The 23,847-nt window shown below is 41.8% G+C and overlaps 1 protein-coding gene across 4 annotated transcripts in view; it reads left to right on the forward strand.

Annotated features, from left to right (window-relative positions):
• LOC131039040 (ATP-dependent DNA helicase homolog RECG, chloroplastic) overlaps positions 1 to 23,847 on the forward strand; it is a 308,039-nt gene that overhangs the window by 194,841 nt on the left and 89,351 nt on the right. The gene's annotated exons all lie outside the window — the stretch shown is intronic.

Below are 23,847 nucleotides of genomic sequence, written 5' to 3' on the forward strand. Positions count from 1 at the left end.
ATTTTCCATTTTCATCAAGACCTACTTCATGGCATCTCCCATAATTGTTGAAGGTAGAGAAAAATCTTTATTGTATCTGGGAGAATTAGTTTCCACAGCCAAACCCTAAACTACTTTGGAATAAAATACACAAACTTTTTCTCAAAGTCTCTCATAATCATGGCCTTTGACCTAGGTACACCATGAGCACCCATCACAAACTCCACAAGAACAATGCAATTAAAAATTGCTTTATGGACTTTGTTAGAGATCATGCCTAGGTGCTGTAGATCTCTACAGCTGAAGCTTTATTTGTATGCCATCCCTACAACAACAAGAACATAGGGAGAGCCTACACGACAGCAACCAAATATTCAACCAAACAGGAACCACCATCATAACACACCTTAGTGTAAAAGCACACACATGCCACAAATAATATTGCACAACCACCATATAATCACCTTACATCCCATTGATGGGGAGAGTTTTTGTTTGAGGCTATGGAAATTTAGGCAAAGCCACTAGGAGAAAGCTAAAGATTCCCATGAGTGCCGACTGCAATTAGCATTTTGAGAAGTGAATGAAAACTTCACAAAGTCCCATAGGCCTATAGATGCAACTAAACACAATCTGATACATAATCAAGACACTTTCATACAAATTAAATTTTAACATAAGAGATTGATAGAATCAACTTTCAAAGCACTCATCCGACTTGGAAACGATATTACATGTGGAATGCAGTACTCTCACATTTATCTATATTATCATAAATAATTGTAGCAGCTTTTCATTGAACTGAGTTCTTCAACAAGTATTATGTTTTTTATTTCTTGTCTATGGCTATCACTGATTTCCAAAAATTACTCGATTAATCAGATTATTTAAAGAGTTTCAAAACTGCTAGCTTTATCAGTCAAATAAAAATCATAATAATAATCACTAATGTGTCCAATAATTGCATAAAGCTTCACATCATGATCACCATGTCAATATATTAGCATGTCAAGATAAATGTGTCCCACTGATTAGATAACAATTCAGGAGAACTCTGATAGTGTTGACACAAGTAATAATGGAAAATATTGAAAATCTAATTTTTCAATATTTTCTAGGTTTGAGTAAATTGCATTTTCGGAGGCCTTTGGAGCAGAATTTGGAGTCGTAAATGTCGTCGGTCCTTTAACTCGATAAGCCAAAGGCCTTTGTGTTAAGGGACTGAAATTAGTTCTCTTTGAGACCTTTCCAACAGCGTAAGCGGTTCTAGATTTCGAGCATTGAGTGAAAACTGAAAAGTCTTGGCCTTTAGAAGTTGGACTAATAAAAATATGTAGTTTTTCTAGTAATGTTTAGTTTTATTGTAATAAATATTTTCTAGGCTGTTCATTTCGAATTCCAAGAGGGTCTTGTGAATCTTGGGATCGTTTGCAAACTATATAAACGAAAATTTGAAATCAAATATGATACCTTTTTGAGCTGCATACATCTCTTTACGAGTTTGCTGTCTAATTTTGCTGTTAAAGGTCTACAATACTGCAGGTTTGCACCAGGTGTTGTAATTGGAATTCATAATTCGGATCACCCACACAACTTGGGACACTCATATGATAATTGAATCATCATAATAGATCTGCTCCAGAACAAAGGTACAATCAAGTGCATCCTCAACCCATAAATTCCCAACAAAGTAGACAAATGGAAGAGGGAGAGATGAGGGAAATATTCTACATGCAATGTCATCAAATATGAATTACCAGTGGATCCATAAAAAAGAGGGGGAGATGTGGGAAAGCACTCCTATATGATTATGAGGGGCAAACAATAGCTCACTTCATCCTAGGTGATAAGGATTATATTCCTACAATTTAAATATGTAGTTGTTATCTCCACTAATTGTTTGTATTAGGAGATTATCATTATTATTTTGGTGCGATGACATATTTTTGGTTTTCTAGAATCAAGGGCTAGTTGAGATTTTCATGGAAAAGTTGATATCTTTTCTCAACTTATTTCTTATTTAAAAAGAAAAGATTGTATCTCTCAATTTGTGGAGGAAGTTTTCCTCTTTAAAGCTATAAAAGCTTTTATTTTATTAATAAAGATAGCCAAGTTTGCATTCATTTATTATTTTGTATGATTGGCTCTTGTGAATAGAATTTCTCACTTTATTGAGAAATTCCATATCATTGGTATCAGAGCATTAGATCATGGGCTGTAGAATTCATATTCATGTCCATGTGATTCAGTTTTATCTTAAAAATAAACAAAAAATTAGTTTCACTCTAATTTGTGTGGACTGCAATGTTTATAGAGGTGCCACGACTTATACAAAGTGTTTTAGAAGGCATATAATAGCTTATTTTACAGGATTTTCTATCTTCTCGAATGGGTATTTTACGGAATTTGATTTCGTTCCATGGTTCATGAGTTATTGTTGATTGAAGTATTATAGCTTTGGAAAAACGTGACCATGCCTACCTTGCATTTCAGGGTGAATATTCTCTTCGCAATGGCCACAATAGAGGATGTATCTTATATCAATGCGAAGATCTCTTCGATTCCTCAAATGGGTCTTTGATGGAGTTTAGTTTCATATCTTGTAACAAAAGTTACAAAATGAATTTGCAGCTAGAGGTTCACTGCTCTACAGCTCCTGTGCTTAACATCTTAGCTTCTTGTATTTAATTTTATCTTTATCTTATGCCGCTCTGGCAATATTTGAAGATGCAAAACTTGGAATTAGATTTTGAGAATTAATGTTTGGCATCATCTACCAACATTTTGGGCTTTTTTTTTGTAATACTACTTTTAGTAGTAATTTCACCCACTACTCGGGCATTTTCCTTACAAGTTTTTGGTATCCATGATTCTGGGAGTATATTTGTCTTTTTTTGACAGTTACTCAGGGTTTGAAAGTCCCCATGCCAGATTCTTTTTTTTTTTTATCAGTAATTGGCCGAAGCCTGAATAGCTTTTGACTGGAGCTATGAACCAGTGGGGACACAGTAGGGGCCCCATCCCCATTACATATCTTTGATATATTATTATTATTATTATTATATTTGATTAGATTGACCCCAAGACCTTCCCCATCCTATGGAAGGCCAAGAGTCACAGCTTAGAATTCCACTTCAGATGTCCCTATTGGGAGTTGAACTTGGGTCTCCACAATGAGAACCCAATGTTTTAACCGATTAAGCTCAACCCCTTGGACCCCCATGCCAGATTCTTGTTGAAGTACATTCTATTTCAATTCGTCTCGTCATTTGGATCACCACATTGTTTATGGTGTTATAGCCATTTAGCAGCTTGTTTGCTGGGAGAATTTCAGTTGATTTTGAGCATGGATATGGGTTCCAAGTTTTTGAATCACCAATTTCATCAGACATCTACGTCATCGGTAGCATCAACTATATCAAAATTATTTTTCTTCTTCCATGGTAGCATTGGAGGCCAATGCTTCTATGGTTGGGAGGACTGATAAGTATTATATTCCTACAATTTAAATATGTAATTGTTATCTCCACTAATTGTTTGTATTAGGAGATTATTGTTATTATTTTGGAGTGACGACATATTTTTGGTTTTCTAGAATCAAGGGCTAGTTGAGATTTTTATGGAAAAGTTGATGTCTTTTCTCAACTTATTTCTTATTTAAAAGATTGTATCTCTCAATTTGTGGAGGAAGTTTTCCTCTTTAAAGCTATAAAAGCTTTTTATTTTATTAATAAAGATAGCCAAGTTTGCATTCATTTATTATTTTGTATGAATTGGCTCTCATGAATTGAATTTATCACTTTATTGAGAAATTCCATATCACTAGGATAGGTGAAGGCAATATGATGGTTCACCTCACCCTAGGATAGGTTAGGTCTTAATGCACGTCTTCTCTCTCCACTCAACCCCACACAAAGGGTGCTCCCAATTGTTTGAGAGGGTCGATTGTTCTGAACACTTCCCTTATTCCAGCATAACACATTTGCAGAAACTTGACACTCAGTAAGGAAGTTACTATCATAATGTAATGTCCCACCCTCTCCGGAATACTGAATATTTGAACAGTAGAAGGAGAACACCTGCTTGTTATTTAATTAAATTAATAATACTATATGTCTTGTTTTTCTTGAATGTGATCTCTCAGAGCTAGACAGAAGTTGCAGAATGTGTGTTTTTTGTGTTTGAAGTTTGAAGAGACTAGATAATGCTTTCTTCTAAAAACATAGGAGTAAACTGAAAACTGATTGGAAAATTACGTTCAACTTAATATTTTAATCAGATTTGTTTTGAAGAAGAGTACACAATTCTTCTGATAAGAGTTCTATTACAAAGCAAGTGAAGTCCTCAAAATCACTACCAACATATCCGGTAGCTTGAGTAGTAAAAAGGGTGAATTCAGGAGGTAGCACACAGCCAAGGTGTACACTCAGAAAAGGTTTCACAGGGATCTAATATCTGCTTCCTTTCTCTCTAAATGGCTGTCACAAGAAGGCTTGCTGAAGGCAATAATGATGGAGTACATAGGCTGAAGTTTCCCCTTGAGTAGGAGTTTGTTGTACACTCCAAAACCCTTAGCCAATACGACATGTTGAGTGTCTGATTTTATGGATTTGATGCCCTTTTCAACTGCTGCAACCTTCTTAAACTCGTTTGCTTTAGTTGAAGATGGTTGTTTGACAGAAATGGACTGATTTGAATGAAGTTTATGATAAAGATGATCTCTCAAAATGCTGTAGTGGGGGTCGGCCTGCCAAGCAGCCACCTTACTCAGCCACTAATGCAAATTTCTTCAGCTGATCCAAAGGTTCTTCAAACTGCTGCCAATTCTTCACACAGCTTGTTCTCATATGCTGCCAATATATCATTGTGCAAAGATGATTCAAAATGTAGTACCAAACCTTCCAAAACAAGAAAGTACGGTCACACACACTAGCAAGTAGGTAGCTCCAGATATGCAAACCAAAACTTATTTTCTTTGAAACTCAATGGGAACCCTTGATATTGGACTTCCTCCTCACACCCTTGGTTGGTCTCTCACAGCTACAAATGTGCAACAACATTAGAGGTTTCCGTCTCCAAAGTCTTCAAAAACCCTAAGGTTCACAAGCTCCTCAAAGGAGGCGAGAAAGAGAAAGTAATATCCAACATCCTAACTTCGTTTCCAAGTTTGCCTTTTTATAACTGTCCAAAGCTATGCCCTAATTAGGGCTGAAACCTTAACACCTCAATAAGTTTTTATGAATATATTAATTAATAATTACTTTTTCTACATAACAATTCTTACACTTAGGAGTGCTCACTTTATTTTATATGCTTTTCCACTTAAACCAACCGTTTATCTCTCATTTCCCCTTTCACTCTCTCACTAGAAATAGGTACTTAGGAAAGGTGAAAACTTTATAATATAAAAGTGGTTTAAGTGACTCAAGGGGAAATTATGAAGTTCTATGCATCAACTTTAATATCTCTTTTAATTTGCTCTTTTCTCTGTCATTATGGATACCTTGCAAGAAAGCACCTCTCTCTCTCTCTCTCTCTAGGATTTTTCACTTATGATGATGTTTAATTTAGTTTCAAGATAGCATCATGAAGGTGACACAATCAAGAGCTGGCTCAATCCAAAAATACTTTGAAATGGTACTTGAATCTTGAGGAAAACACCATCATAAATGTCCTCTAGCCATCTTGTTAGTCTACGAGGATTCTTTGATAAACTAACTTTTGATCATTGATCCTAACTAGAAACAGGGGACATTACACATAATCAACACAACTTTACAATAGCATACAATCGGCACAAAAGGGTGCACATGTGTCAATTGTGTTCAACATCCACAAATCCTTTTCTCAAGTTGGATACTTTTTTTCACAACTACAGACATGAACATACAAATTCATAGGTGGTTTCGCAAAACATCAGTTCCACTAGCTAGACAATGTCATGTGATATAAGCAAGACCCATAAGGTTCTAGAGTAGAAAATTATGCTTTGATACCTGTTGTGACGTATTCACACATCGCCCCATTGTAAATGGGGACCCCTACTTTTTTGCTTTCTGGTGTTTGTTTCTAGGTCTTTTAGGGTTTGTCTGTTAGCCTTTGCATGTTGAGTGTTGCCAGAGGGATCACTAGGATGGCAGGCTCTGCTTGAGCCAGGGAGAGTCAGCAGGTGCTCCAGGTTAGGGTTTCTTTGAAAATGTCCCTTAGGCCTAGTTTTGCTCTTGTTGCTAATAGTGTCTTGTTTGGGTTTCAGGAAGTCAATGAAGCTTGGTGAGTGAATATCATCGTTGAAGGTCTGGGTTAGGTCAAATTGGTGAGTGGCTAAGTCTGGAATGTCATCCTGATCTTCAAATGTCCTGAAATTTGGCTAAGTCGGGAATGTCATCCTGATCCTGAAATTTGACTGTTTGGAAAATTGAAGAATCCTCCCAAAACTAGATTTTGCATTATAACTCCTGCAGGTTCGAAACCACTCTCAAAAACTCAAAAACTCCATTTTTCTCCTATTTTGTATCAAGCTTGATGTTGGTTGAGATTAAAGGGATCCTTAGACATGCATTTGAGCAAGTTGTGGTCACAAGTTGTGAAGATTTTGTCCTAAAATGCAAATTTCGCTCTTGAACCTTCCAGAGGGTCCAGAGCGAAATCCTTTGAAACTCCTACTTTTCACCTTGTTTGAGCTAGGCAAAGGGCTAGTTGTGAGATTATGATGAGAAGAGGTTTGAAGGCTAGGCCTAAGATTATGAAATGATGAAATGAGGTCTAAATTAGCCAGGAATGCAAATTTTGCTTGTGAGTCCTTGACCCTTCCAAAGGGTCCAGAGCGAAATTCTTATAGGGCCTGTCCTTGGGGAGAATCTTGAGCGAACTTCATTTTGATGTCTTCTTGTTGATGATTTAAGGTAGAAAATGCTATGTTAGAATGAATTTATTATGTGTCCTTAATCATCTTATGGTTTGTTTTGCAAACGAAAGAAGACTAGGCTAGGACAAGGACGAGCTCTTCCAGTCCATCATCATCAAGGACGTTCCACATGCAAAAAGGGAGGATTCGAGGTGCTTTGAAGCGTTGGAAGACTAGGGGTGTTCAAGGAGTTGAAGTTAGCCTCAATACCTCATTCTACCACAAGATGACAAAGAAAGGCTTTTCCAGCACTTCAGGACGAGATGTGCTACCGGAGAAGAAAGACTTGACAATAAGGAAGGCTCATCAAGCAAAGGAAGTAAATCATTCATCACGTCAGAGACTGAAAAGGATCAACCAAGCTACAAGCATTAGGCAAGGTGGCATCCCAGTCATCATTCCTCCAGCCGGATTAGTCCACCTCAGCAGGACCAGATTCAATGTATCTAATCTGTCGGAGGTGGTACAAACTTCGGTGTACCTACCCATGCTTCCTATTGGTCCTCACTCTTGGAATGTAATTTTCTTATTGGCTAGAGGAAGTTTGTTGTAACAAACCCTAATTAGGGTTTCTATCTTGTAATCCTAGCCATTGATTCTAAGACAATCATAGCCGTCTATTTGTAAAGGATTCTCTATATAAAGGCCTGGCTCCTCATTCGTAAAGGTTAATAGTTAATAGTGGGTTAATAGATAATAGTCAGAGATTAATTAATAGAGAATAGGTAGTAGAATAGCAAATAGAATAGCAATTAAGAGTAGATTAGGAAGAGAAGGCAAGAAATTGTTGCCTTGATTGTAAATAAACCCCCTTTTCATTGAATATATGGTGAAATGTGTCATTTCTTTGCAATACACATGGTCTCTTGTTAAATCTTCATTATAGAGGATAAATGATTAGATTGAATGAAAGAATTTATTGAATGCACTCACGTGGAATCCACCTAGTCCAAACCACTAGCCTCTTGCTGACTGTAAGTGCGCCTTGCCTGGTCAACTGGCATAGAATGAGCTTAATCTCAAGTCGTTACACGTCTATTGTTCATGCATTAAATTGAATGATAATCAGTATCTGATTTGAATATATTTGAAGCATCCCTCAGAAGATCACACTTAGTTGGTGTCGTATTGTTCAAGCCTAATGGTGAGACCCAGCCCAGTAGGATTCCACCTAGTCGTTCATCTATCTTCTTGCATTCTAGGTCTTAGAGTAGACTCTCTAAACTTTGTACCTTTTGCCATTTCTTTATCTTCCAACCAGTAGATAGGACTTGAGTTCCAGTAAATCAGATGCTCAGGAAATCAAATGTAAGTCCCCTTGTGATTCCAGCAAAATCACATTGTACCACAAAGAGTTTATCCACACGTAGAGAACCTACATATCAGAGCCTTGGAGTTACTCCGACTGATCCTTCGGCGAGACCTTCAGTAGTCGGGAAACTTTGTTCCAGAGAGGATAAGGTACCTTTAGGTATTTTATTCTGTGTTTGGTCGTGTACAAAAGACACATCAACAATACCCAACACACCATTACTCAGAAGAAATAGATATGAACCATAGCAACAAAAATCATTTGGAGAAAAAAATGGAAAATCAAAAGTAAAGAAAAATTAGGAAAAAATTGGATTCCTAAAAGACACTAAAAAACTGTAGAAAAGAGACTAAAACCACTTTTTTTGAAATTTAAGGGCATTTTCATGGCATAGAGATATAGAGAGCAAATAAAATGGAGAGTTTAATCCACAAATTGTAGAAAATAGGATTTTGTTGTTTATAATCAAATCACTGATTACTTTGCATTGCACAAAGCATACTTCATAGTGCATAAATAATACCAAAATTTCAATTGCAATGTAGTATGTTACTATGTAGTAATGTACAAAGTCAACCTATGAACTAGTGCGAAGTTCCAAAATATCAATTGCAGCCAATGACCCTTACTACTACAAATAAAGCTATGCGAGAGGGTTGTAGGTCTTGATGACGAAGCTCCTTGTTTAGAGCCTCCCCTATAATGTTTAACCTCATGACTATCCAAGTTGGCCTCCAAAATCTTAAAATCATTAGGCTCAAGAAAGTCATAAAAAGATAGTTTACCTTGGCTGAGAATGTTATCGGGAAAAAGTGTATAATTTAGTAATGTTAATTATGGATAGTTAGTTAGCCGACGGGTAGGTAGTTGGAGTCGCGACGGTTGTGTCGCACCCCTTCGGCTGTCATATATTGTACCACCCCCGGGTGTTGGAGGACATGTAACATTGACGACAGATTATAATATGAACATCCTTTGACATTAATGGCAAGCTTATTCTGGTACTTCTTTTGTATTTGCATTGTGCATTACTGTTTAGTTTCTGTATTCTTCCTGTTTACCCAGTGAGGTAAACATTTGGCGTCGTTGCCGACACAAACTCGGGAACAGGAGACACGGATGGCGCACAGACACAATGGGCCTACCCGTTGGTGAGGTGAACCCGGAGGTCGACGATGCCCAAACAAAACTCTACGTAGGAGAAGACACCGCGACGAGAGAATTTTCAATTCTACTCCAAGTAGCCATTCAGACCTACGTACGACGAGAGGCGGCGGAGGCGGAAGTCCCACCAAGTGCCGTGTGGACAGCGTTAGAAGTGAGTCCGGAGGTAAATCGGTTGATGAACCATCTCCCCCGATTGCTAGCACAAGCATCGTTGGCACAACAAGCTCGCCTGGAGGAGATTGCCCAGGAAGAGCGACGCCAACAAATTTTGCAGCAGTACGAGGAACGGGAAGTAGAACGAGATGGCGCCAGGTCAGGGGCATTTGAACCGTGAGCCATACGGGGCGGAATAAAGAACACTTATTGTAATGATTATGTCATATTGTTGGCATAAACTTGTCTTCCACATTATGAATGAATAAAAGTGTTCTACTTTTTATGTCATTAAGTATATAGAAAGCTGTCTGGGAATTAATGCCCAATACACTGAATAAGGACAAAAATAAGCCACAATATATAGATGAACGTGCAGTAGCCCAACGTGCCTTGATCCTTGAACAGCAAGCGGAAAGGCGACAGAGGTATAAGCGAAGAGAGGAGGAACGCTCCGAAGGGGACGGTGAGGCCAGCGGCCACCCACGGAGTCGGGAGGAGTTACTTGCGGAAACCCGCCGTAGGATAGAGTGTACCAAAACTCAGTTGAGGGATTTGAGGGACTTGCCACACACACCAGAGGCTAGGAAAACTCCAAGGAGTGGGGAGGAGGCAGGAGAGGGAGAAGACACCGGGGCTGCCAGGAGTGTCGGAGGGACACCGGGGCACGGCGGTCAAGCACCCCTTATAGGATTTGACCCATCCGGAGTAGGACAACAGCCACCAGTAGTAAAAAGACAAGGCATGGCACAAAAACAAAAACTTCCAAAGTTCCATGGGGATGGGAAAGAAGACCCTGTCCGCCATTGTCGCACTTGTGAAACAATTTGGGGAGCGAATGGTGTTACCGATGAGGACGAGTGGGTAACACAGTTTCCCGCAACCCTGAGGGGCGTAGCCATCGACTGGTTTTCGGATACGGATAAGGCTAAGATTAGCACATGGGCAGACCTGAAGAAGGAATTTCAAGCAGAGTTTCGTCTCCTAAGAGACGATAATGAGATCGTAGCCGAAATCTACGGCACGAAACAGAGAAAGGACGAGACTGTTCGAACCTACAGCCGGCGGCTCAGAGCTGCTAGGAAAGATGGAGAACCAGCCGGCAGACGGACTGAAAAAACGGTGGTTCGTGGAAGGTCTAAAGACATCCCTTAGACGAAAAATGAAGATAGTACCTCCGTCTTCATATTCTGATGCCTATAACAGGGCAATGGATTTAGAAAGTGAACAGAAGACGTCCAAGAAGAAGAAAAATAAATCCTCGTCGGAGGATGATTCCTCTTCTGACAAAAGTGATAGCAGTGATGACGACTCTAATCGGAAGGTACGGGCTCTCCAGAAAGATATGGAGCGAATGATGAGAGAGATAAAGGCAACCAAAGGAAGCACAAGCAAGGGCGACGAAGGGGAGTTATGGTGCACGGACTGCCGTACCGACGGACACACCAAGGGGTCTTGTCCGAAAAAAGCATTTTGCGATATTTGCCAAATTGCTGGACACCTTACCAAGGAGTGTCTGTACAATATGAGGACCCGTAACCAACAGGTTCTCTTTACAGAACCATCTGCGTCAGCCGGCACGTCCCAGCCTGCGAGCAACAACGCCTCGTCTGGCGGCTATCGAAACAACAGGCGAGGAAGAGGTAATAATAACAATACGAATAATAGAAGCCGAATCCAATACGACGCTAAAGGGCGACCGATGATACAATGCCGAGCTTGCAATCACTGGGGGCATTTCGCTAGAGACTGTACAGTGGAGGAAGCACCACAAAAACTTTGCAAGTGGTGCGGTCCGGGGGACCATGATGATGGCAATTGTGCCAAATCTGGCGTGAACCTGTTGAATGTAGAAACGGAGGATGTACTCTCCATAACAAGGTCCAAGACGAAAGCAGCCACTTATCCAGATCCCCGCACGGAAAAACGAAAGGCACTGGAGGCACGAGCGGAATTGGAGAAGGAGATGTCAACGAGCAAGGATGCACAGGGGCTTGCGGGTACTTCTCGCTCTGAAGGAGAAACAAACATTATAAACCAACTGTTACAGGTTGAGATACCCGTCAAAATGAAGGACCTCCTGGAAAGTATGCCGCACTTGCGAGCGACATTGTTGCAATCCGCAATGATAACCCCAGTAGGCCAACCAATACATGGCAAGGACAACCTTGGCGAGATAGTAGGCCAACCAATAAATGGGTATATTGGGCACCATCCTGACCGACACAATTGTCGACGGCGGGTCGGGAGTAAATGTCTTGCCAGAGGAAACATGGAAAAAATTGGGTAAACCTACTCTCTGGCCGTCCACCTTTAATTTATTGGGAGCAGACCAACACGGCATCAAGCCGCTTGGCACACTCATGGCGCAACCAGTGACGATAGGAACACAGCCGTTCGTCTTGAATTTTGTGGTCATCCCATTGAAGAAGAAGGGGTATGATGCCATCCTCGGCAGAGGTTGGTTGGTGTTGGCCAAAGCAAACCACAATTGGAAGAAGAACACCTTGTCCATGGAAAAGGCTGGCAGAAGGTATACCATTGACCTCAAAACTCAACTGGTCAGTGAAGAGTTGGCGTCAGAGTCAGAGTCCGACGGAGACAACGATATCGACGAAGGAAAAGATGGCAGGGAACCAGATGACGAAGGCATCTTAGGAATTCAAGCCTGTTCTGAGGATGAGACGGATTCTTTGAAAGGGCTCTTCCATTGGCAAATGGAAGACTATGAATTATTGTACGGGTGCAATATGTTGGGGATTGAAGGACCTGACATGAACGAGTTTCCGCCAGAATACGGACAATACAAGGAAGGGGATGTCCCTATGGATGATGCACCAGCGCACCAGTTTGACAAAAATAAGCCCATAAGATATGAAGAATCCGCACTTCAAGTTACAAACCTTGGAGAAACTTCAGAACAGAAAAATATTTTGGTCGGCGACGACTGGAATCCGGTCTTAAAGACGGCGGCATTCAAAATCTTCACAGAATACAAAGATGTGTTCGCTTGGACGTATAAGGACCTCAAGGGGGTACCACAAGAACTGTGTACATCGGATCCCTCTGGTTCCCGGAGCCGTGCCCGTACGGAAGAGGCCATACAGGATGAACAAAAATTATGCGGCCAGGGTAAATAACGAAATTGACCGCATGCTTGAATCAGGGATTATCTTCAAGGTCCAGACGAGTGAATGGGTATCACCCATTGTGATATCCTTGAAAAAGGAGGCCGATCAGATAAGAATCTGTGTAGACTTCAGGTGTTTGAATGCTGTCACAATTAAAGATCCATTTCCCATACCATTCACAGACACCATCCTCGAGGAAGTCGCGGGTCATGAAATCTATTCATTTATGGATGGATTCTCCGGATATAATCAAATTTCCATTGCAGAGGAGGACAAATTGAAGTCCACCTTTGTCGTAGAAGATGGCATCTATGCATACAACCGGATGCCATTCGGGTTGTGCAACGCGCCAGCTACCTTTCAACGGATAATCCTCCATATTTTCGATAAAATGTCCGTAGGAAACTTCAAAGCATTCTTGGATGATTGGTCCATTTACAGCACGGAGGAGGCACATCTGGCCGCACTTGGCGAATGCATGGAGAGATGCTGACGAGCCCGCCTCGCCCTAAATCCCAAGAAATGCAGATTCATGGTGCCTCAGGGCAAGTTACTAGGGCACATCGTCTGCAAGGCTGGACTGAAGACGGACCCTGACAAAGTACGGGTCATTGTGGAGATGGAGGCGCCCGACGATGTCACTGGCGTCAAGTCATTTCTTGGACACATCGGGTATTATAGGCGGTTTATTAAGAACTTTGCCCAAGTATCATACCCACTTGATAGGCTGACACGAAGGGGGGAGCCGTACGTCTGGGGGACGGCCCAAGAAGAGGCTTTTCAAGAGTTAAAGTCACGGTTGGTGGGTGCGCCAATCTTGACATACCCAGACTGGGACAAAGAGTTCCATGTACATGTCGACGCATCCAACTTCGCCATAGGGGCCACCCTGGCACAGGTTGGCAGCCACGGGCTGGACCACCCAGTGTATTTTGCAAGTCGACTCTTGTCAAACGCAGAGAGGAACTACAGCACGACGGAGAGAGAAGCCCTCGGCATGGTATACTCCGTTCAGAAATTCCGACATTACCTATTAGCGACACCATTCACATTTTATGTGGATCACCAGGCGTTGATGTACTTGGTGAACAAGCCAATCATCCAGGGGCGGATTAGTCGATGGCTGTTGCTGTTACAAGAATTTACGTTCAACATCATTGTCAGACCTGGCAGGAGCCATGTCATAGCCGACCAGCTATCACGGATCAAGTCTGGAGAGCCGGCCGAAGGCGTTAGCGAGGATTTTCTGGACGCCCATCTTTTCCGCATTGCCATCCTTCCTCCCTGGTACACGAGTGTGGGTGAATACCTATCAACGTCAAAATTTCCTAAGGAAATGTCAGCAGGCGAAAGACGGAAACTTGTACTAAGAAGCCGAACAGTCCAACTTATAAATGGCCTTCTCTACAAAATGGGACCTGACCAGATCCTACGACGATGCGTCTTGGAAGAGGAAATCCCAGGAGTATTGAGAGAAGCCCATGAAGGGGCCGCTGGAGGACACATGGGACTGGATACGACAGCAAGGAAGGTCCTACTAGCGGGCTTATGGTGGCCGACACTGCATAATGACGCCAGAGAATGGGTGACAAGTTGTGATACATGTCAGCGTGCTGGGCGACCGTTAAAGAGAGATTTCATGCCACTTAACCCGTCGCATGCTCAAGAGTTGTTCGAAAGATGGGGGTTAGACTTCGTTGGTCCATTGAAACCGAGTTGCGCCCGACGATGTAGATACATTGTCGTGGCGACAGAATATTTGACCAAATGGGTTGAAGCGAGGGCTTTGGCAGACAGCTCCGCCGTCAGTACGGCGAAATTCATTTATGAACAGATTATCACCCGGTACGGAATACCTATTCAACTGACAAGTGATAGAGGGGGGCACTTTGTAAATCATATTATTCGACTACTGACAACCGAGTTCAAAATTTTTCATTCCCTATCAAGTCCGTACTATCCCAGGGCAAACGGTCAGGCTGAGGCGACCAACAAAATCATGGTGTTGGTAATTTATAAGTCCTGTGGGGTTGAAAAAGAAGACTGGGAGGAGCGTCTGCCGTCGGTACTTTGGGCGTACCGAACAACTTACAAAGTAACCACCGGGCAGACACCTTTCCAATTGATGTACGGCCAGGAGGCTGTGGTGCCAGTGGAATTCATGGTGCCAAGTCTCAGAATCGCTATTGACAACAGGCTACACGACATGGAAAGCCTTCGAGAGAGACTATACGCCCTAAATAAGTTGGATGAAAGACGGACGATGGCACAATGGGTGACAGACGTGGCCCAGCAACGCAGGAAATATTGGCATGACCAACACATTCGGCGGGCGAGGTTCACGCCGGGCCAATTAGTCCTAAAGTATAACGGACGGAACGAGATTAAGCCCAGCAAGTTCAGAGTGAAGTGGCTAGGTCCTTACAGGATCCGAGAGGTCGCAGCGAATGGATCGGTCAAGCTCTCGACCCTCGACGGACAGGAAATTCCAGAGGGCATCAACAGGTCAAAACTGAAAGTGTATCACCAGAGGCTGGAGGCGCGCAGGAGCAGCCCGACAGGAGGCGCGCAGTCGCAGTCAGATAATGAAAGAAAATGGAAAAAAAAATTAGAAAATTTGAAAAAAATATATATACGAAAATTTGAAAAAAAAGTATATATAAACAAAAAATGGGAAAAAAATAAAAAATAAAAAAAAATCAACCACCGTACGGTGGACACGTAGTGGCACCACAAATGGTGGGTACCACCGTGCGGTGGCACCACCGAAGGTGGAATCCACCGATGGTGGAAGCCACCGTGCGGTGGAATCCACCGACGGTGGAAGCCACCGAAGGCTTGCGGGAGTATAAAGGGCGCCAAACGGAGGAATAAAACACACGCCACATGCCACCACGCGGTAATAAAACACACCGAAGGGAAACAAGGATGCCGCGCATACCGAAGGGAAAAGCAAAGTAGCCGCTGAACCCCGCACCACCACGCCACCACGCAACGCCGCACACCGCCGAGGAGAGGTAGAAGCTACCACGGCGAGGAAGGGAAAGAAGGAGATGCCGCGGGGGGGGATGAAGGAGGCACCGCGCTAAACCGCCGAAGGGAAAAGAAGACGCAGTCGAAGGGAAAGGAAGGGCAACGCACAAAATGCCGGGGATAGAAAAGCCACGCGCCGCACGAAGGAACACCACCGCCAACCCCCGCCGAACAGCGCGAAAAGAAGGAAGCTACCGTGCGGTGGAAGGAAGGAAGTTGAATTTTGTGCGAACACCGTGCGGTCAATAAAAACGCACCGCACACAGGCATATCACTGTGTCTACCGCACGCCCAACACTCAGGCAAATCACCTCCGCACAGTCTTAGCTGCCCGGAGGCAGTTAGCCGTTTTTTTTTGCAATGCGACAGCTAAAATCAAGAATCAGTTACAGGGAAACTAATGGAGTCTGCAGGAAAGAGGAATTGGAAAAAACAGTTGCAGGATAGCAGCCATAGGAAGCCGGATGCACGTATTCTTCTTTCAGGTGTTCGAATAGCAGGTGGCACAATGGAAGCCAGGCCGAAGAAAAAGACACCACAGCAGCCCACTGCACGAGGGAAGAACACCTTCACTTCACAGAATATCACCTTTGAGGGATTGAATGGGGTGGAATGTCGGAAATGGTGGCAAGAAACGCCGGATGATAATTTGGTGAAGACAAGTCTTCGCAAAGCAGGGGTAGAATGGGCTATCCGGATGCCTGTGTTCGCCATTCACGAGTACGTGGGAGCATTGCGATATATGGTTGATACCTTTGATAGCCACTCACGGACGAGCACATTTGAGTACCTTAGGAAGGATATCACCATATCCTTCAAACCTGCAGATTTCACGAGAGTATTTGGCATCCCAGGCATACATGGCAAGAAAGTGGACTTGAAGGCCAAGAAGATGACACGGGAAGAAAAGGAACATTGGATTACACGAGTGTCCCGAGACTTGACCCCAGCAGAGTTGGCGAGCATCGTAGACGCCACGAAGGGTCGTGGGATGCGTAGGTCCTTTGTTGCAGAGGGTCATTGGCGGTGCATAATGGACGTCATCAAAAGCAGGTTGACAGGGTCGGGTAGGGCATTCGACATCGCTCTGCCACAGATCGTATTGATGAACGGGTTACTGAACGGTGTCGTGTATGATTGGGCTACCTTGCTATCAGAGCGGATGTGCGCATTCTTGATGATGGAGCAGCGCACCTTTTACATGCCCCACTATGCCATTGGACTGTTCTTGGAAGCTACGGGGGAAGCAGTGCCAGAGGCGGAGTTAGAGGTACGGCCACAGGGACCTTTGGCGGAGGGTGAGCCTCCTATCATGCATTGGCGACACCTTGACATTGGCCACTCTTCCGCGAAGCGGAAAAGGATATTAGAGACCACCTCAGCAGAACCTGATAGTGGGCGAGAAATTTCTAGCAGTGCAGAGGATTCGGAGGATTCGGAGGATGAAGATGACAGTAGCAGTCGGGCCACAGACGAGGGGAGGATGGAGCCCGCCGGAGAGCGAGTGTTGTTTGCACCACCCACACTCCCACTTGGCACACTTGTGGGGTCGTCGGCGGGCAGTACTTCGATTCCGGCATTTGGGCAGAGCCGCACGCCCGTTACACTCGGGCCCATGTAGCCGTCCGCATCACCTTCCGCCATACCACCGCAGCAGGCTTGTGCACCAGCCGCAGGATCGACTCCCGCAGAGGCATGTACTGACAGCAGGGCGGAGTTGTGGGGTCCACCGCAGGGAGGCGTGGCAGGGGAGATGGTTGAGACGGAGCCTCAGGTGCGACTGGACGTTGTGGGATCCGACGCAGTGGTGACGGTTGCTGCCTCCTTGTTGGAGGAGCCCATCGCAGGACATGTTTCCGAAGGGGAGAGAGGGTCGGAGGTGTTGAGTGCAGCTCCATCGGTGGCCGCTATGGGGAGTTGGTTGACCCGGAGATTCCAGATGACAGTGATGCCACCCGTAGGAGTAGCTGTATTCTCACCTCGGCGAGAGCCTCCCACTGAGGTGGTGGATCTAGAGGATTCCTCGGCGGAGACGCAGGCACCAGCAGAGGGACAGGTGACTGGAGAAGGTGTTCCTACCGCCCCAGGGCAGGCGACTGCTACACTTGAGGGGGCGGGGGAGACACCATTGTGCCAGCAGGAGGCAGCAGGTGTGGTCCCTGAGGAGACTTTTGACTTACCACGTGGGCTTCCTGTACCTACATCGGGGCTGGATGGGGAGGATATTGAGGTTTACTTGGCAGATATGGTGACGAGGGGTTGGCGAGTGGTGGCCGCGGCTCAGACACGAGCTCTGCAGCAGGTTGTGGAGGAATTAGAGCAGGTCCTCCAGTTTATGCGAAACGGCTGTCCCGCAGCTTTCACTACATGTTTTGAGGCACGAGGGTGGCCAGTTATCCAGACGGATGCGATGTTGGAGGCTTGGAGTGTGCCTCAGCCCGTCGTGGAGAGTAGGGTGACGACTCTCGTCCGGGAGATTGAACAGGTTTACAGGGAGGCCTACTATGCCTTACGCCAGACACAGCATGAGTCTGCGGTTCGCGAGGCTGCTCGAGTTGAGTTAGAGCAGGACATGGCCAGACAACAAGCCTCGTGGGCAGCCGAGAGATCAGAGTTGGTAGCACAGCTTGAGACAGCCCGCACAGAGAAGGTTGCGGTGGACACCCGTCTTTCGGAGGAGCAGAGTGCGCGGAGTCTCGTCCAGCAGGAGTTAGATGTTGCTCAGGCTCAGTTGGTTCGCATGACAGAGTCCGCCGATACCAAGGAGAAGGAGCTACTGGAGGCTGCGCTTATGGTGAAGAGGGCCTTAGAGAAGGTGTTGGTGGCAGAGCGGGATGTGGCAGCACGCACCCAGCAGGTCTATGAGCTCCGCGCCCGCTTGGCGGCCCAGACACCCGCATCTCAGCCTTCGACTTCAGGGACGCTTCCTCAGCCCCCTCCTTGACTTTATCTTGGTTGTATATCTATATTACATTGTCTCCATTTTGTTGTTAGTCATCGGAGACGACTTCTTTTTTGGGGGGGATGATGTTATCGGGAAAAGTGTATAATTTAGTAATGTTAATTATGGATAGTTAGTTAGCCGACGGGTAGGTAGTTGGAGTCGCGACGGTTGTGTCGCACCCCTTCGGCTGTCATATATTGTACCACCCCCGGGTGTTGGAGGACATGTAACATTGACGACAGATTATAATATGAACATCCTTTGACATTAATGGCAAGCTTATTCTGGTATGTAATGTCCCCTATTAGGAGGACTACCAATTACTAATAACTAACATATATTATTATACATTCTTATGCTTTGGTTCATATTTTCTTAAATTATTACGTGAATTAGTATTATAACTCATTTAACTTTCATTACATTAAGTTCTATCTTAGCTTATTTCCTAATCCTAATGAGGGAAGGGGAATTTACTGTCATAGGATGCTGACACTAATTACTGGTCTGCAGTAACAGTAGTTGACTGCCAATGGTGTAATTTGAACTTCTTTGATAGTATTCGTCCCCTTACTGAACATCTAACTATATTTATATTCCTTATATTATTAGCGCTATATGAGTTTACAGTATATATATATATATATATATATATATATATAAACTTTTATACCATATTAATGCCACTAATTTTATTAAATTCATATAAGATTTAATATATAGATTATTGGCTGTTATATTCCATAAAATCAGAAATCCTTTCCCCACGTACCTGTCATTGAGCTTTTCCTATCCTTGCTGGCTGTCACTGAGCTTTTCCTATCCTTGCTGGCTGCATTGTCAGGCTTCATATATTTGCCATACGTATTAAGCACATCCCTTATGCATACGCCGGAGCACAAACTATATATAATCATTTCCCTATCTATTTCATTTCCTTCAAGAGTGTTGTGGCCGCAACATTCAGGAGAAGTCGGTTTTTTTTTTTTACCAACGATTAATCCTAGTGACTTCCAACGTTGGAGATTAATCCCTTGATATTTGTTGCTCTGGTTAATCGAGGGATTGTCTTACCTGCCGAAGTTGATGACACTAATCCTTCAATGTGGTGTACTCTATGACCCTGGGATATCCCCTTACAGACTGCTGTGCATGACTTCCTACTATTTACGTTCATCCCGTAATTAATCGATCAGTATCTCATACTGATAGAACATACATGGTATTCAATGGATCTGCTGTCTGCAATCTCAATTGCTGTGTGTATACCTATCTGCTATGTGTCCTATATGTTCGGTTTGCTATAGACACTGACTGCTTAGTATTAACTCCTTGTTGTATTGAGCTGTAGTATATATATTTTCAATCTCATCTGTTCTCTTCTATCTCCCCTTCCCATATCGATCTAAATGAATGCATACAAATATAAGACCCACGAAGGAGTCATGACTCTTCACCAAGAGTCCGATGCATATAAACCAAATCGATAACTAAACTGCTGATAGTTATCGGGATATTTCACTAACCCGATATACAATGGTAATACATAACTAAATCAATATATTCAATAGTTTGATAGATAGAATCAGTTTAGATAAAAACAAAAATCAACTTTGTGACACAAATAGATAATCAAACTTATCATAATACTTGTCAAATGAATTGACATGAATGATGAAGTATGGTTATGTAAGGAAGTTTGAATAGTTTTAATAAGGTTAATTGATTGATCAAATGTGTAAGGCCGTGTTGTGACCTTTTCACTCTTTGTAAGTATGGTCGATATGCAGCGATGGTCAACTTCATGTAACCGTATTAAGCATGATGATCTCCAATCATACATTTTACCTCTCACAATGACTTAATCATTCTTATTGATCAGCTTGGTATGATAATTTGTTAATTTATAGTTTTGAGTCTGGATTATAAAGATATGATTGTAATAGATCATTCATTTCTTTGTCTACTTCCTTTAATGACCTTTCGATTCATTTTGCAATTTTGTCTCTTTTAGAGACTTCACAAAATTGAAGAAGTACTAACGTTGTAAGGTTAAGTTGGGTACCTTACACATTCCGAGGTTGTGAGGCCATACCAAAAAGTGTCATACTCGTAACACACGGAATTGTCAAAATTAATTGTGAGGGCATTAGTAATATTAATTGTATTAACAATATTAAATTCTATTAATAATAAAATGTGATTCACATATTACTAAATAATTTTTGTATAATAATTTTCAATATTAATTTGTGAATAATAATAATAATATTTAATACTTAAATATTAATAAATATTAATAATAATATTTAATAATTAGATATTAATAATTTCAAATAATCATTTGTTGATTATATTAGTTTATAATAATAATTGTTTCATTTAGATTATAAATAATGATCAAGGAGGGGACATGACATGGTACTTCTTTTGTATTTGCATTGTGCATTACTGTTCAGTTTCTGTATTCTTCCTGTTTACCCAGTGAGGTAAACAGAGAAGACGTGATATATTACAAAATCGGAATCAACTAGCTCATATTTGTGATTTAATAGTACTTGCAATTTCTAGAATAGCGTGAAAGAGAAGTGTATTAAGTGTCTGAAAGGGAAATTATATGACAAGGGAGAGAATTGCAAGTTCAATGTAATAGGTTTTGAATCAAATATCTCTAGGTAGAGTAACAGAAAATGCTTTTGAAATAGAATCTTACATCTCAAAAAACCACAAATGATATTGAAATGTTCTCATTGATAACTATTTTAACAGATTTTTAAAAGAGTAAAGGGAGTGTTAAATATGTTTCCACTAGATAATAAAGACTTACTAGTACAAAAGAAGAGAGTAACTATTTGAGCCACAATTTTAGCTATTATTGTTCAAGTAGATTTTCTTTGATTTTACATATAAGTGGATGATGGAGTTAAAAATATTGATGGACTTTGAATTGAGAATTTGAGAGATTATAGGTACAAGTTTCAATGAAAAATCAAAGCATGAGAAACATTCCCTTTCAATGGGATAGTTGTTGCTGAAATCTATCTAGATTTTTAACAAGAACATATATGAGGCTTGCTTCGCGAGGGATTAAGATAAACCCAAAGATTTGGACATGGTTTCTCTCAAGGCATGTATTACACTGTTTGATATCTATTTAATATGCATGGAATGCTATGCTATATGTCTAAAACAAATTTTTTTACTTCGCTTGTATTCCTTGCAGGCTTTTGGAACCTCCATGTATATGATGAGCCTAAATAGAATGTAGTTTCTTAACAATTGTAGGGCATGAATTTACGTGTTGATTTTCACCAATTAAAAAAGCACATTTCTTATAGGATGTCTGGCAAATCTTTGATGATGAACCATGTCCTAGTGGTTAGCCCTAAGTTTTGAGCTAAAAATCAATGAAAAAAGCCAATTAAATAGAAATTTCATATGGTTAGTGTATTGTGATGAGTTGGTGGATGGTAAATATGTTTACCCGGTGTTTTTTTTTCAAATTTTTAACAATTTAAACCCTTAAAAATCATTCAAAATCGTGCCTGATTAAATTGGCTTTTTTTAGAGATTTTTCAAAACCCCCAAAAATAAAGATTTTTTGAGGATTTATGATTCTATGATATGAACTATATTGTATGCAAAGGTAATTAGATACATAGTTTGGGTCCTCAAGGAACATGAAGCCATAAGGGTGCAAATAGAACAATCTCTGAGTGAATGAGGAAATCAACTATAAACTATGCAAACTCTATGTCATGAGGTACATTGTTACCACATACTAGAAAATCCCTAGATGCACTATAGGGAGTTGACTAGGTGGCTTTACAATGGAAAGCTAACTTTCTTTTCTCTGTGGGAAAAAAATATCATGATAAAATTATAGAGACATAAGGAATAGAGACACTAGAGTTTGAAGTTTATTAAGTTGCAGACTCCAAACATGGTTATGTCTAGTGATTGAAGTTTGAATGAAAGATCCCCAACCCAATTCTAACCAAATCTGATCCAAACCAACTGTTTGTTTTGCTGATAAAGTCTTTGGCTAGCGTATGTTAAGTGGGGGTTTGACTGATTTCTTTGTTTTGTTCGGGCTTTTGAAAGTTTTTTGAACAGTGTTTTGAATGCTAAGTGAAAGAAATAGCTGATACGATATAGAATAATGCATAACACATTATGAAGGCAATTAAGATAACTTTCTTTCACTTATAAAGACCGATGAACATACCTTTAATTGAGCATAAAAGTCTGATACAAATTTCCAGCAGATAGAATATAAAAAATCAGCTCTAATATTAGCTACAACTTCAAATACACCCTAGGGTTTGATACCCTTATTTCCAAAATGCAGCGGCTGGCTGAGAATAAGCTGGAAATGAGTGCTGATGACCTCTAGAAGGTCTGCCCTGCAATTAATTGATGTAAACCTGCCCTCAAACTGATAAATCTGCACTAAAATCCCCAAGAAAGGCTGCCAAATGCACACTGAAGCTAAATAATGATGTAACCTGTCACCAGGAGAGATGGGTTTTTGTCCAAATCTCCAAATTCTTCTAGAAGTTTGCATTCTTGGAAGCTCCAAGCTGTTGAAACCCTCAAGCTTGTTGCTGATTTGAAATTTGGAAGAATAAGAATGAATCCAAATGATAGACAAAATGCCTTTTTATCTATATTGGGTTTAATATTTGGCCTTAAAATGCATAAAATATCCTTGAGGTTCTAATTCTTCATTGTGAACTTGGCCCCCTTTTAAAAACAACCTAAGTTACTAGGATGGGGGGCACTTTTTACTATTAATTTTATGTTTCTCTTTTACTGTTCAGTTTTTACTATTTACATAAGGCCAACTTTAATTATTCAATTTTAATCATGGATTCAACCCCAGAACTCCAATCTGAAAGGCTCAAAAAGCTCCCTGTTGAGTTCCACAACCATCGGTTGGGTCCCCAAACAACACTGCTGACCTACGGGACCCTAATAGTAGGCCAACCTCCGCTCAAGTCTAAGATGCCTAAGGAAGGGACATTACAGTCCTCCCTTCCCGGGATTGCTTTGTTTACCTCACTGGGTAAACAGGAAGAATACAGAAACTGAACAGCAATGTACAATGCAAATATAAAAGAAGTAACAGAATAAGCTTTCCATTAATGTCAAAGGATGTTCATATTATATCCGTCGTTAACAATACATGTCCTCTAACACCCGGAGGTGATACAATATATGA

The sequence above is a fragment of the Cryptomeria japonica genome, chromosome 6, assembly GCF_030272615.1.
Source record: "Cryptomeria japonica chromosome 6, Sugi_1.0, whole genome shotgun sequence".
Lineage (NCBI taxonomy): Eukaryota > Viridiplantae > Streptophyta > Pinopsida > Cupressales > Cupressaceae > Cryptomeria > Cryptomeria japonica.